A 14,376-nucleotide genomic window follows, 5' to 3' on the forward strand; every position below is an offset into this window, starting at 1 on the left:
ACGACTTGAAAGGACACAAGAACAACACATTTCCCATTGAAATACTAATAATTTTATATTTGTTGAAATTGTTCTTCATTTTAATTATTGTATTATTTTAAGTGTTTTTTGCACTACAAATAAGATATGTGCAGCATGCATAGGAATTCATTCATTATTTTTCAAATTATAATCCGGCCCTCCAACAGTTTGAGGGACTGTGACCTGGCCCTCTGTTTAAAAAGTTTGTGGACCCCTGGTCTAGAGGCATTCTCTCCTCACGTTTCGCCTGCATCTATGGCAAGCATCCTCAGAGGTAGTGAGGGCCTCTGTTAACCTGTTCTGTTAATCCCACAAACGAACATTACATTTTTATTTATATAGAAGATATTTTAAGTTGAAATACAGACAGGATATTTTGACAGTGGCCCCTTAAGAGATTTCGAAGGCCAGCTTTGAATCCGCCCTACGGCAAGCGAGAGGAGGGCAGCCAGTCAATTATATTACATTTCTAACAGAACAAAGCAAACAAACAGAGAAAATACAAAATCTGTGAGTTTGGTAGTTGATTAAATGTCCCTTGACCAGTATCTGGCCACTTGGAGTGCCTCTGGTGTTGCCGCAAGGAGGTCCTCCATTGTGCATGTGGCTGGGCCCAGGTTGCATTGCAGCAGGTGGTCAGTGGTTTGCTCTTCTCCGCACTCGCATGTCGAGGATTCCACTTTGTAGCCCCATTTCTGAAGGTTGGCTCTGCATCTCGTGGCACCAGAGCGCAGTCTGTCCAGCGCCTTCCAAGTCACCCAGTTTTCTGTGTGCCCAGGGGGGAGTCTCTTATTTGGTATCAGCCATTGATTGAGGTCCTGGGTTTGAGTCTGCCACTTTTGGACTCTCGCTTGCTGGGGTGTTCCAGCGAGTGTCTCTGTAGATCTTAGAAAACTATTTCTAGATTTTATCTCTCTGATATATTATTATTATTTATATAAATGTCGTAAACAAATAAATAAAATATAATTACGACTGATAATATATAATGATATACTGTTTTATTATTGTATATTTTAAGTTGTAGATCTAGAGAGGATATTTCGACGGTGGCCCTTTAAGAGATTCGCAAGGGCCAGCTTTGAATCCGCCCTACGGCAAGCGAGAGGAGGGCAATCTTCCGCCTCTGCCATTGGAACGCGCCGCTCTAACCGGCGAGCCGAGCCTTCTCTGCGAATCCCTTGCCTGGCTCGCGCATGAAAGGAGTGACGTCACCCTCCGCGCGCGCCCCTTGACGTCGCCCAATCACGCGCGGGGGCCCCAAGGAAGGGAAGAAGGGGGCGGGCAGGGGGAAAGAAGGAGGAGGGCGGCGTCCAATCCCTTCCTCCGACGGGGGCGGGACTTCCGCCCGGAGCCGGAAGCGGGGCTCGTGGGTCTCCCTGGCGCTCTCTCCCTCTCTCTCTCTTTCCCTCTCACTCCCTCATATGCGAGAGAATTGTTCCTCCTCCTCCTCCTCTTCTTCTTCTTCCTGGTGCGGCTCCCTCTGCTTCCTCCTCCTCTCCTCCTCTCCCTTCTTCTTCCCTTCCCTCTCGCCGCCGCCGCCTCCTCCTCTTCCTCCTCCTTCCTCCGTCGCTGCCGCCTCTCCTCTCTCTCTCTCGGCCCTTCCCTGGGATTCGGAGGCGGCGGCGGCGGAGGAGGAGGAAGGGAAGGGGAAGGGGAGGGCGAGAGGGGCTCGGAGGACGACGACGACGACGAAGGAAGGACCCCGCCTGGCCTTCGAGGGAGACTCCGAGGCCTCGCCCGGCTGCAGGCTGACAGGTGAGACACCAGGCCTCGCCCGGCGTCCAGGCCTACTTCTCCGCCGCCGCTTCCGCCGCCGCCATTTTCTCACCCGAGGCCTGGCCGGGTGGGGGTGGGGGTGGGGGCGGGGCCGGCCTCTTGCCGCGAATCGGTCCCGCTTTGGGCCTACTCGCGCCCGCACTGCGTCGACCCCGAAGAGAGAGAGAACGGGGGGAGGAGGAAGAGGAGGCAGGAAGCCGCCCTTTCCGCGCGCCCTCCCCGCTTCTCAAATTAGGAAGTGAAGGGAAAAAAGCAGTAGAAAGTAAGCAGATAATCGGAACACTCACATTACTACTACTAGTACTACTACTACTACAACTACTACAAAACTAAGGCCCTTTCCTCCCCCGCCCCTCCCCCCAACGGAATAAAAGCCCACATTTGGGTTCCTATCCATAGCTGGGCCTTCCACACAGTCCTATATCCCACAATATCAAAGCAGAATATCCCACATTATCAGCTTTGAACTGGGTTATCAGAGTTCACACTGCCGTATAATCCAGTTCAGATAATGTGGGGTTTGAACTGGGTTATCAGAGTTCACACTGCCATTTAATCCAGTTCAAATCGGATAATGTGGGGTTTTATTCAGCTGTGTGCAAGGGCCCTAAGACGTAATCCAGTTTAATTCAGAAAACCAGAGATATAGGGCTTGTCTGGTGTGGCCTTCAGATAACCCGGTTCAAAGCAGATATTGTGGATTATTCTGTCTTGTCTCAGTGAGTGTCCAGAAAATCCCACAATATGTTCTTTCTACTGGGTTATCTGAGTCCAAACATCAATAATGTGGGATATGGGGCTGAGTGGAAAGACTTTAGTGAGGTTTGAACTTCAGGCAGAAAATCCCACATTTTCTGAGTGTGGACTCGGATAACCCAGTTTAAAGCAGATAATGTGGGATTTTCTGCCTTGATATTCTGGGATTTTGGGCTGTGTGGAAAGGCCCTTAGTGAGGTTTGAACTTCAGGCAGAAAATCCCACATTATTTGAGTGTGGACTCAGATAACCCAGTTCAAAGCAGATAATGTGGGATTTTCTGCCTTGATATTCTGGAATTTTTGGGCTGTGTGGAAAGGCCCTTAGTAAGGTTTAAACTTCAGTCAGAAAATCCCACATCTAATTGTGGACTCAGATAACCCAGTTCAAAGCAGATAATGTGGGATTTTCTGCCTTGATATTCTGGAATATGGTTCTGAGTAGAAATGCCCTTAGTGAGGTTTGAACTTCAGGTAGAAAATCCTACATTATCTAAGTGTGGACTCAGATAACCCAGTTCAAAGCAGATAATGTGGGATTTTCTGCCTTGATATTCTGGCATATAAGGCTGTGTGGAAGGGCCCTAAATGTCAATTTTGCTAGAAGTTTGGCATATTGAAAAATATTTTCCTTTTCCCTGTTGTTTTCCAAATGTACAATCCTATTTTATGGGCTTTTGCTGTGCTTTCCTAAAACTTTGTTTTGTGCCTTTCAAGTTGACTCTGGTTTGTGACAACCCAATTGTATGGTTTTCTTGTTCAGATTTATTCACAGGAGTTATCCCATTGCCTTTCCCTACAACTGTTGTTTCTCAACCTTCCGAATGCCGCAACCCCTTCATATAGTACCTTATGTTGTGGTGACCCCCTAACCATAATACTATTTTTGTTCCTACAGTAGAATCTCACTTATCCAACATAAATGGTCCGTCGGAATGTTAGATAAGCGAAAATGTTAGATAATAAGGAGGGATTAAGGAAAAGCCTATCAAACGTCAGATTGCTTTATAATTTTACAAAATAAGCACCAAAACGTGTTTCAAAACAAATCAACAGAAAAAGCAGTTCAATACACGTTATGTAGTAATTACTGTATTTACAAATTTAGCACCAAAACATCACAATGTATTGAAACAGCTGTGAATCCGGGTGGGAAACAGACAGCGTTGGATAATACAGAACGTTGGATGAGCGAGGGTTGGATAAATGAGACTACTGTACTTCATAACTATAATTTTGCTCTTGTTCTGAATCGTAATGTAAATATCTGATATGCAGGATGTACAGTACAATCTCGCTTATCTGACCTTTGCTTATCCAATATTCCGTCTTAGCCGACACCCCCTTTTTCTCCAACATTTTCCCTTCAAGTAAAGCAGCGCTCCCCAACACTCTCTCCATTCCCAGTAAGTGGGAAACACAAGATGAGGAGAAGGAGGAAGGAAAGGGGGGAAAGAGGCAAGACCCAAAGTGGAAGCATCCTTCCTTCTTCCCTCTGATTTCCATGCTCCTCTTCCGCATCCGGGCACTTTCTGCTGGGCCGCTCTAGCCCTGAGGTGTTGCCTTGCCTTAACCCTTTGAGTTCCTGTTGTTAGTATTCTAGGTGTCTAGCGCCTCATCAGATTGGTAACAGTAGGAGACTTTGTATTATCCGACGTTTTTGTTTATCCAAAGTTCTGCCGGCCTGCTTATGTTGGAGAAGCAAGACTACAGTATTTTCAATCACTGGACCAAATTTTGCACAAATACCTGATACGCCCAAATTTAAATACTGTTAGATTTGGGGGGGGGGGGGATTTTGTCATTTGGGAGTTGTAGTTGCTGGGATTTATAGTTAACCTACAATCAAAGAGCATTCTGAACTCCAAAGATGGAATAGAACCAAGCTTGGCACACAGAACTCCCATGACCAGCAGAAAATACTGGAAGGGTTTGATGGGCATTGACCTTGAGATTTGGAGTTGTAGTTCACCTATATCCAGAGAGCCCTTTGGACAATGATAGATCTGGACCAAACTTGGCACGAATACTCAATATGCCCAAATGTGAACACTGGTGGAGTTTGGGGGAAATAGACCTTGACATTTGGGAGTTGCCGTTCCTGGGATTTATAGTTCACCTACAGTAAAAGAGCATTTTGAACACCACCAATGATAGAATTGGGTCAGACTTTCCACACAGAACCCCCATGCCTTGAAGGGACTTGCTGGCGTGAGCCTCCCTCCAGTCTAATACACTCTCCCTCGTCCGCTCATGCACACCATGCTGCCGTGCACCAAACATGCCTGCTCTCCCCTCCCTGCTTGGAGTCTCAGAAACAGCCCTCCCCATGGTTGAGAGGCTGGCCAATCACAGCAGATGAGGACTTTTGGTGGGAGGATTTGCCATCTGTTTCCAAAAAGGAAGAGGACAGTCAGAGTGATCTTCAGCTTTCTCTGTCAAAGGGGTTCCTAAGACTATATGTTTTCCGATTGTGTTTGATGACCCCTCTGAAACCCCTTCAGGGGTCCCAACCCCCATATTGAGAAATGCTGTTCTAGAGTGTTTGATTTATCCAAAGTCATCCAGTGAGTTTCCATAGCCGAGTGCATTTGAAGACAATACTAGAAAAAAGATTTCATAATATATAACATTAAAACTACAACATAATATAAGAACAATAACTTTAAAACTATAATATTATATAGTAACCCTTAAAACTCCAATATAATATAATAATTATATTGCCTTACATGAGTAGACACTAACTAAAAACAACTAATAACACCTGCATAAATAACAAAGCGGATTTTTGTAATATATGACATACAATGATTATTTTACAAAACTAATTCTAAGGGACGCACTAAGCTAGCACCTACCTACATTAAAAACAAAGACAACACAAAGTAAATAGATTTCTGTATCAACACCAAAACTACTATCTTTTTCAAAACTAAGCTTAAAACAGACACCTACCTACATTAATAGCAAAGGTAGTACAAAGAAAGCAGATTTTCATAATATAAAACGAAAACTACTAAGTCTAAAACAGATACATGAAGCTAGTACCTACATACATTAAAACACACCTAACTAATCAAACAATTGCTGAAACTAATCTAACCTCACATTCTTTGTCGGTTGATTTTGACTCCTTATTATTTTATACCTTTAGATAATACCATGTAACCATACTTTGAAAAACATATCTCACATCCCTAAATCTAAAGTTGAAATTTGCCCCCATCGTTGCTGTGAAAAGGAGATAAACAAGTCCCACTCCTTCATGAAATTGGTCAAAGGTTTATCCTGGATCAGCACTGTCAGTTTGTCCATCTCAGCATTTGGGTGTCTTTTTTTCCGTCCTTGTTGTCCACTTTCTCCAGACCTCAGGGAAGAAAGAGCAATAATTGTTTATCTTTCAATCCTGAGCAAAAGTGATGGATTAAATACAATTCTTTGGTTGTTCCTCTGCAGATGCAGGTGCTTCATTCTCTTTCTTTTCAGGGTATCATCCCTCCTTCTCAACTCTTTGGCTGCACAGTCTTATTTTTAAAAAGTTTAAATAATCATGTAAACAACCCTTCTGCTGTATTTCTACTCAGCTCTTCTTCACTTTTTCAGTGACTCCTTAACAAAGTTCAAGCCGACGGTTGTTGTCTGAACAACTCCCATGCAGTTTTTATTGTAGGTTGCTTCAGCTTTGGTTCTATAGTGGTCTGTGTAAATACTTTTTAGGTATGTATTATGCCTGTTGTATCTGAAGTCCGGATGTGTCATCCTTGCTGGGATACACAAGCCCTTGGAGTCCTTGATTATGAACCTCAGAAATAATAAAATATGGGGTATCTGTGATGCAATGCTGGACTGGAAATGAAATCATGCATCAAGTTGAAATTGGTAATGTGCCCTGTCCCCCCGTCCGCCCCCCCCCCCCCCAGTTTTCCAGTATTTTCTGTGCTATTTGTGTGGACGTGAATAACTAATATTTAAACTTTATGCTCTGTTCCTTTCGGATTCAGCCCATCATCAACATTACCTGTGCAACCATTTTACATTGGTACCAATTAAGACAGTCAGTATAAAAGATATATCTTAAAATTTGAGCCATTCAGCGTTGGCTTGAAAATGTTTCCCTTTGGCCTCTGCCATTCTATTTCATGTTTCAGTTACTCAGTAATTTTCATTTCAGTTTGCAACATATGAACATCTTGTGAAATCTCTTTTCTTTAGAAACGTACTGAAGAAGTTATTGTTGCTTATTTTATCTCCATACTTCTCTTGAATGTAGGATGGACTCTACATCCTTTGTTTACTGAACAGTTTTTTCTTTTCGGTTGTTGGTATGTTGGTAGCTGTACCTTCTGTGTGCTTATTAAAATGTACTAATAGAGTAGCTTGTTAACATCTTTATTAGTCTGTAACTTATTTGTGCTCACATACAGCATTAAGGTATGAGAATCACTCATGTCTTGGATTTGATCCAAAGATAGCAAGTTAGATAACTTACTAACACATTTATTTCAGTATACAAAAGTAGTAAAACACCTGTGGTTTTTCCAGTTATTGTGTTGACTTACTTATTGCTTCTTTTCTGCCTACAAATGGAGAGGTTGATTTTAGTTTTGATTTCTTCCTTAGGCCTGAGTTTCATTTCAGGACCAAAAAACCACAGAGACAATGAGGTTGAAGTCAGCAAACTTGAGGGACAGATTGAAATCTGCATAAGTCCCAATAGGTTTCTTAACAGTTTCATTTTTACTGTTCATCTAAAGATCAAATATATTATACCAAAAGCCTTGAAAAAAGTGTTAAAGGGAGGAGAAACATTCTGACTCTTTTTCAAGACCACTCTTTAAATTTGTGATTGATGTTCCAGTTTCTCTGAATAGCTTTCCCAGGAAACTTTGAGATTATAGAAAATTTTATAATCAGTGAAATATCTATTTTAAAAACACTTTATAACTCAATATATACCAATCAGGTAACTGTTTATATTTTCCACCAGTGAACAATTAACTAATGGTTATTCTCTAGAATAAATAGAATCCCTCCATTTGTCTTTTTAGTTATACCCCGCCTTTTCCTCAAATTTAGGACTCAAGGCAGATCTTTTCATTTTATTTCTTAGTGATAATTAAAGTTATCTTAGTCTAATGCTAGCAAAACATCTCCTTCTGATTTGCTTTCATGTTAAAACAATTTTAAAACTTAATATATTTTGTGTTTGTTCAAAAGTTTAATGCAGTGCCTAACCGACTATATACCAACAATAACTAAGAGACATGTAGGAATGCTATATTCTAAACAATTAAGTAGTACCATTTCGAAATCAATAATGCTTACAGTAGAGTTACTCGCTTGTTCCATGCAGTCCTTGTATTGTAAGTTATAATACAAATTTGACACACTCATTTATGAGACATCACAAAAGATAATCTGTGGCATAAAAATGTTCATATTCCTTTTCTCACATGTATCCAGAAATACATTTCAGGATACAGAACTGTATGCTTTAAAAATGTTGTTATTTAAGCTGCCCCAACACACTCCTTGTTTTGTAAGAGCAGACACATCAGAAAATGCTATATTCTATAGTAGATTACTATTTACTTTGTCTACTAATGCTATGGCCTGACTAGATTTCGATTTGGTCTTGTTGAAATCTGCAGTGATCCTGGCATCAGAATCCAATCGTGCTTATTTTGATAAAAGTCTCATTTATTTCACTGGAGCTTTCAAGTCAGCATGTTTACAGACAAGACAACTAATCTGTTTGGAAATCCACAATTGTCTGTGCCTCATGGTTCACTCTGGGAAAAGAGGAATTACAATAGAACTAATATTTTGTTTATACTAAAAAAGAAGAAGAATGAATTGTAAGTTAGATAGTAATGCCTTTCATTCTCTTTTATCCTAAGTGTAAACTAAGTGAAATAAATAATAATTTAAAGTGCTTAGTCACATTTCATTTTTAAAGAATTCCAGTTAAGCATGTGATTCTATCTGCAACTAAAAATAAGATATAATTTTTTAGATATTAAAAATAGAGATACATATGTTGACTACCAGTCTAAATGGCTATATAGGAATAGTTTGTATGTGGTTGAGACTAACAGGTTTTTTTTGTTTTTTTTTAGTGGTAAGTAGTGAAAAAAAAATAAACAACCAGACTAGAGGTGATCTCAGATTTTATTGATGTAATCTTAACTGCTGTTCCCTTAGTGTGAGATGTGTGGTAACGATCATAGTGCTATCAGATGTAATTGATAAATCAGTGAAAAAGTGCTAGGGGTGTCCAACATAGTCCTGTTGACTTCAGTATAGGACATTCCTCTACATTGAAGGCATACAAAAATAAAAGTCAGACAGAAAGCCAAGAGGGCCATATCTCTTCCAAGATGCCTATGTGCTACAAAAAGCAGAATAAGGCAGGTTCAGGTAGAACGCATCCCAGAAGTTGAGAAAAGAAGTGGAGTGGGGAAGGAGGCTGCTTACAAAACAGGCGGAGAACTTGGTTAAACCATAGAATTCATTTATGTTATGTTGTAAAACAGATTCCTCTTTGACTACTACATGAATATTTTTACATTTAATCCTTACATCTAATCCTCTAGTTGCTCTTCTCTTAAAAGTACATCTATTTTATCCATTATTATCAAGTCAATAATATATTTTCCCATTCTTCTATATTTGACACTTCTGTGGTTTTCCAATGTCTGCCATATACTATTTGTGCTGCCTCTGTCATGTAGAATAGAATTTTTCCATATTTTCTAATTCATTATCTGATATGTTCAAAAGGTACATTTGTGGTGTCACTGCAAAATCCATGTTTAGCAACTTTTCAAGATATAGGTGAATCTGTTTCCAATAGCTGTATATTTTTTGCATGCCCACTACATGTGGTTAAATGTGCCTTTTTCATTTCCAGCATCTATCAGTGTAATTATATATCTTCACTAATTTCTTTGAAGAGAGATACCATCGCAGGTGAATTTTGTCGACATTTTCTTTTAGGTTTTCACATGCCTTGTATTTCATTCTTCTTTTCTATATCTTGTCCCATTGGACTGTTACCTCTTGACCTATATTTTGAGCTCATCTAAGCACGGAATCTTTTATTGCTTCCTCTTCTGTGTGGAACTGGCATAAATTTTAAAAGAAGTTATCAAAGATAAATTCATGGAGATGGCACTGTCAAAGGCTACTAACTGGATTAGTTGTACATCACTGTCAGTGGTAGTGTGTGTTTGTTCTATGAGTTGGTAAGGAATGTAAAAAGGAGAGTGCTTTGCACTCATTACCTACTTTACTACTGGGTGAACAGAATGTTGAACTAGATAGGCCTTTAGTTTCACACATGGTTCTTTCTATACATACTGAAGGTATAGAAAGAACCATGTGTGAAACTAAAGGCCTATCTAGTCCAACATTCTGTTTCACTGTGTGAAAACCTCTGTTCTTCCTTGTTTTCTTCCCCCCTGTGGTTGAAAGATGACATTCATTACAATTATGTCTTGAGTTACTCTTTCCCCCCTGGGAAACAGTACTTTCCTGAAAAGTATGCATTGAGATAGAAATTACTTATGATTCTCAGTTGATTTTAAAGTAATGTAGTGCTTGTTAGCCTTCTGAACATAGCTAATATTTTAAAAATATGATATATTTTAGATAATCTATTTATGAATTATACCTAGCCCAATGCTGTTTCAACCATTAATGGTTTTTAATGAAATCCTTTCTTTAGTAACAGAAGTTTATGTCTTGAAAAAGTAATTTGGGATAAGTAGGTAATGCCCATTGTATATTTTCTGTTTAAGGCAATGACATTATCTGTAGACATTTCCTGTACTGTTACCTTAAAGTGGGCAATAGGAATTCTAACAGTTCAGGGACCATGCTGACTAAGGCAGTATAAGGGTATTGTTTGCCTAGACTCTGCAAAAGAATCTAAATACGGCTGTAAACAAGTGGAATAATGGGATGCCTGTAGCTTGTGCGGGGAAGGAGTGGCATGTACCGGGGGGGGGGGGGCATTCACAGACCTCTTTTTCTGGCCCTGCCAAAAAATAAATCCAACTGAAATCAAAATTGCAACCCAAAAACAAATAGGCAACATGATGGGACTTGAAAATACCATTTTGGTCCCAAAAGCTGCTTAGGTTCTCACAAACTGTTTGTATTACTGCATTCAATTCAAGAGAGATATTGACAAGCTGGAATGTGTCCAGAGGAGGGCAACTAAAATGATCAAGGGTCTGGAGAACAAGCCCTATGAGGAGCGGCTTAGGGAACTGGGCATGTTTAGCCTGAAGAAGAGAAGGCTGAGAGGAGATATGATAGCCATGTATAAATATGTGAGAGGAAGCCACAGGGAGGAGGGAGCAAGCTTGTTTTCTGCTTCCTTGGAGACTAGGACGCGGAACAATGGCTTCAAACTACAAGAGAGGAGATTCCATCTGAACATTAGGAAGAACTTCCTGACTGTGAGAGCCGTTCAGCAGTGGAACTCTCTGCCCCGGAGTGTGGTGGAGGCTCCTTCTTTGGAAGCTTTTAAGCAGAGGCTGGATGGCCATTTGTCAGGGGTGATTTGAATGCAACATTCCTGCTTCTTGGCAGGGGGTTGGACTGGATGGCCCATGAGGTCTCTTCCAACTCTTTGATTCTATGATTCTATATGATTCTATGATCATTGGGATCAGCTGACTCTTGTGACATATTAGAAATATATTTGAAAGCTTGCCATATTGTATGGTGCAGGTGATTGCTGTGTTTCCCTGGACACACTGAAATGTGTCATTGTTCTTTAGATCCTTACTGAATTTGTTAGTTCTTTAAAAACAGCACTTTTGTTCTTTAAAATTGTTACAGCATCATCCTTTGTAAACTTATTTCATATACTGCATGCCTACAAGTCATTTCTGAGTTGTAGTAATCCTAAAGTGAAGGTTTTGGCTTTTTTGCAAGGTTTGTTCAGAGGGGCGTGTCTTTTCCTTTCCTTGAGGGTGAGAAAATGTAACTTGCTCAGGGTCAGCCAGTGTATTTCCATGACTGAGTGGGGATTCAACTTGTTTCCAAATATTCAGATCACTACACCAAACGAGCTCTTACTAATTTGTTGCAGGGTCCATTTATTTGTCTTTAATGCCAATAAGTGACACATTAAACTTTATTTTCAGGATATTACTTTCCAGTACTGTACATCCCAACTCTAAGTGGCCTAGATTTATGAAAGGGAAATCTAATGAAGAAGCATGCCAACACTTCATGGATAATAATGTATAATTTGCTCGTGTTCCAAACTCTGTTGACACACCAAGATGGAATCCAGAATAATAAAAAAATGGGAAAAGTAGGTTGCAGAGAGTGGCATAGGAATCTTTGGCACTTACATGCTTTCATAATTACGTGTTTGTACAGAATGGTCAAGTATATATAGATCACAGCACATTGTAGGCAAGCAAATATGCTGATGTTCAACTTCAGCATGCACAACAGAGCAAGCAGCATCAGTGTATATGACACACGAACAGTAATTAAGGGAAGTAAGCTAACAGCCAGAAATACTTCATAGAGGAAACTGGCTTTAAGCATAAGATTTCCAAAATATGTGGATTTTGAGAGGCTAGAAGTGCTGCCCTAACTGAAACTTTGAGTAAATTTTGACAAAATGTTTATCAAACATATGGAATATGGAAACATTTTCTACTGTTATTTTGTGGGGAAAGCCTGCATGGAAGCGTCTACAGTAGTTCTCTTTTTGTATGTTCTAGTTAAATTAACACAAGCTACAAAAGCTGAGATTTGTTATTCTAAAAATGAAAGCTTTGTGGGTTTAAAGATAAATCTGAGCATGGGTAGCCACAATTTGAATTCATAATTGCGATATTTTGGCTTTTTAAAAAACATTAGCTTTTGCAGATTCTGAAATGTATGTTTTCAGAACTGAAAGGCTGTGAAATTGTTTCACTGTGTCATGCTTTTGCTGCTGTACAATATTGTGCATCCTAATAGATATTCTGATCTGGACATATTAAGCGGTGTTTTTGGAGAAACTTGGAGAACAGTCTTTATATGCAAGTTGAAGAAAGTGAGGCAAAGTTTAATCTTCTAACAGAAATGAAGATTCTTTGTTCTGTATGCCTTATTTCAGAAAGCTGGTAGTCTTTTCAAACATTCCTTAGTAAAATTATACAGTGCATATAAATCTGGTTAGATGTCTAGATCACTTTCCTGATTTGTTGACTCTCCTTACAAATCAGCACAGTCTGATTTTAGGCCGGGGCATGGTATCGAGACAGCCTTGGTCGCCTTAGTGGATAATCTTTGCCGGCAGCTAGAAAGGGGGTGTGTGTCCCTGTTGGTTCTGCTGGACCTCTCAGCGGCCTTTGATACTGCCGACCACAGTATCTTTCTGGGATGCCTCACGGGAATGGGCCTTGGAGGCACTGTTCTGCAGTGGCTCCAGACCTTCCTAGAGGGTCGTTCCCAGAAAGTGTTGTTGGGAGACTCCTGCTCGACTCCACAACCATTGTTTTGTGGAATCCCATGGGGTTCAATACTGTCTCCCATGTTGTTTAACATCTACATGAAGCCGTTGGGGGAGATCATCCGGAGTTTTGGGGTATGGTGTCACCTGTATGCAGATGATGTCCAACTCTATCACTCCTTCTCACCTGCTACTAAAGAGGCTGTCCAGGTCCTGAAGCTTGGCCGCTGTGACGGTCTGGATGAGGGCGAACAAATTGAAATTTAATCCAGACAAGACAGAGGTATTCCTGGTCAGCCGTAAGGTCGAACAGGGCATAGTTACAGCCTGTGCTGGATGGGGTTACACTTCCCCTGAAGACTCAGGTTTGCAACTTGGGTGTGATCCTGGATTCATCACTGAGCCTGGAAACCCAGGTCTCGGCGGTGACCGGGAGCACATTTGCACAATTAAAACTTGTGTGCTAGCTGCGCCCATACCGTGCAAAGTCTGACTTGGCCATGGTGGTCCACATTCTGGTTACATTCCATATCGATTACTGCAATGCTCTCTATGTGGGGTTGCCTTTGAAGACTGTTCGGAAGCTTCAAATGGTCCAACGGGCGGCCTCCAGGTTGTTAACAGGAGCGGTGCTCAGGGAGCACACCACTCCTCTTTTGCGCCAGCTCCACTGGCTGCCAGTCTGCTACCGAGCACAATTCAAAGTGCTGGCTTTAGCCTATAAAGCCCTAAACGGTTCTGGCCCTGCTTATCTGTCCAAACGTATCTCCCCTTATAAACCATCTAAAAGCTCTTCTGGGGAGGCCCTGCTCTCAGTCCCGCCTTCTTCACAGGTTCGGTTGACGGGATGAGAGATAGGGTCTTCTCAGTGGTGGCCCCTCGGCTGTGGAACACCCTCCCTAGGGACATTAGATCGGCCCCCACCCTCTTAATATTTCATAAAAGAGTCAAAACCTGGCTTTGTGAGCAGGTTTTCTCAAATGCAGTGTAGCAGATAACTTCTTGACCTAGGAATGACTGGGCAATTGTGATTGGATAACAATTATGGTATTGAGATGCGGAAAATTTATTGATTTTCCTGTTTATGGAATTTTATGTGTTATATGCTTTTAGCTATTTTTATATTATTGTGGCATCAAATTGTGCCATTTTGTAAACCGCCCTGCGTTGCCCTCGGGCTGAAAAGGGTGATATAGAAATCTAGTAAATAAATAAATAATACTTCTTATTACATTATCCGTAGAGTCTCCAAAATCCTTTGCCTTTTTTGAGCCATAAGTCTATTTTTTTCCATTATTTCTAGTAATTTCTTGCAAAAAGGGTTTAGAAACAACATTCATTGTTTGG

General features: G+C 40.8%; 1 protein-coding gene across 1 annotated transcript in view; it reads left to right on the top strand.

Annotated features, from left to right (window-relative positions):
• The first annotated feature begins 1,344 nt into the window (after window positions 1-1,344).
• Window positions 1,345-14,376, top strand: part of LARP4B (La ribonucleoprotein 4B) — a 59,648-nt gene continuing 46,616 nt past the window's right edge. The window contains exon 1 of the mRNA XM_060782550.2: window positions 1,345-1,779. The gene's annotated coding sequence lies outside the window, so the exon portion shown is untranslated. The remainder of the gene's footprint in view (window positions 1,780-14,376) is intronic.

Source organism: Anolis sagrei, chromosome 6 (genome assembly GCF_037176765.1).
Source record: "Anolis sagrei isolate rAnoSag1 chromosome 6, rAnoSag1.mat, whole genome shotgun sequence".
NCBI lineage: Eukaryota > Metazoa > Chordata > Lepidosauria > Squamata > Dactyloidae > Anolis > Anolis sagrei.